General features: G+C 42.8%; 1 protein-coding gene across 1 annotated transcript in view; it reads left to right on the forward strand.

The window, feature by feature from the left end:
• JADE3 (jade family PHD finger 3) overlaps positions 1-1932 on the forward strand; it is a 45453-nt gene that overhangs the window by 13118 nt on the left and 30403 nt on the right. The gene's annotated exons all lie outside the window — the stretch shown is intronic.

Raw genomic sequence — 1932 nt, forward strand, 5'->3', positions numbered from 1 at the left:
GGGGTGGTGAAGGACTTGAGATGGCCAAGGTCTGGTCTTCTCCCTAGAGCAGTGGTTCTCAACCTTGGCTGCACATTAGAATCACCTGGGAATCTTTTTAAAATCCTGATTTCTGGGCCTTGTCCTCTGGAAATTCTGTTTCTTTGTTACGGGGTGAGGCCCAGAAACCAGGATTTTAAAAAGATTCCCAGGTGATTCTAATGTGCAGCCAAGGTTGAGAACCACTAGAGTAGAGTGTTCAGGAAAATGGTTGATTCTCTTTCTTCAACTAGCCACCCAGAACACTTAGCTCTGTGTAAAACATGTTAAATGGCTATGTCTATGATCTTCTCTTACCCCCTTATACAAAGCATTATGTATTAAATCACCAGTTTTTGTTTTCTGTAGATTTAATTTTTCCCTGCAGAGCACCCAATTAACTTTAATTGGCTAGGATTCTTGGTTAAGAAGGTCATATTGTTGCCACCTGGCCACCAGCATGTTTAAGGTTGGTGTCCTCTACTTTGCTCAGATCATATTACTAATTCTAAATCAGAAGTGGGAAACCTTTTATCTGCCAAGGGTCATTTGGACATTTATAACATCACTAGTGGCCCGGTGCACAAATTTGTGCACATTGAAAGGAAATTAATTAGAAGAAATATTTTAGTATCGCTATTTGCCCTTTATAATAGAAGTGTCAACCAGATTCACAATCGACAGTGACAGATCAAAGCACACACGTGCAATTGGCGCCAGTGAGAGCTTTATATGTATTGCGCATGCACAAGTCAACTTAGCCTTTTATAGATATAGAATAAGCTTGCTTAATTAGACCTGCTTTCTGATGTAGCTAAACTTTTTCCAGCCCAGTGAAGCACCCCAACTTTTCTTTCTGGTAATTGTCAGTGACACAGCAGTAAATATCAACACAAAGCACATTATTATTGTAGATCAGCAGAAAGAACAAAGGGTAAAATATTTTACTGCGGCAGTGTTTGGCTATATTCTGCGCAGTGAGAAAACCTGAAGTCATTTTTAAAGTCCACCATTTCTTACTTCTTTTCAGTCAGCTCTTTCCACTGAGCAAAACAAGCTAGGGCTGCAGCATTGTTTGACTATATTCTGCACAGTGAGAAAACCTAAAGTCATTTTCAAGGCCAACATTTCTTACTTTTTAGTTGGGTCAAGTTTCTAAGCTTTCTAAATCTCCATTTTCTGGCTAATGAAAAGAAAATAGGATTCCACTGAGTCTCCTATCTACCTTCTCCAGGACTTCTGTGAGGATCAAATGAGATGAGGCACAGGAAAACTCTTCACAGACATTTGGTTACAGTGTCAGTGTAAAATATTTGGCTATAAAGCAAGTCTTGTTCCTGGGCTGAAGAAACTCCAAGGGGGCTAGTCTCTAGGGAAAGGAAGCCAGGCATTGCTACGTGACAGCATTACCCGGCACCCACAGCCACTGTTTCTGGGTTTGGCTGGGCTGTGGGCCGCATTTTGCGCCATGGGGTCTTGTCAGCATAGGCTGTGATTTGGTGGGCTGTGGCTCCGGGGTGGTGGCATGGCCTGTGTCTCACTTGGGGGAAGCTGAGTGTTGCTTTGTGGGCACCAGGTCTTTGGTGCTGTCTCTTTGTAAATGGCCAGTGTACATCAGGGAAGATCCTATGTTGAGCATCTGCCCCCTGGTGGTCAGTGCACATCAATGTGACCGGTCAGACAGTCAGACACTTAGCATTTTATATAGATAGATTCGTGGGTCATACAAAATTATCAACTTACAAATTAGCCTGCTATATTTGGTCAGTCATTTAATTCATGCACCCCTAATGCCTTGGCAGAACCAGATCAAATGATTTCAGGGGCCATCTGTGGCTCCAGGGCTAGATGTAGATGCTCTTCCCTAAGTGACACCAACAAGCATTGGCAGAGTTGTCCCTGGAAAGAAGCAAA

The sequence above is a fragment of the Myotis davidii genome, unplaced genomic scaffold, assembly GCF_000327345.1.
Source record: "Myotis davidii unplaced genomic scaffold, ASM32734v1 scaffold411, whole genome shotgun sequence".
NCBI lineage: Eukaryota > Metazoa > Chordata > Mammalia > Chiroptera > Vespertilionidae > Myotis > Myotis davidii.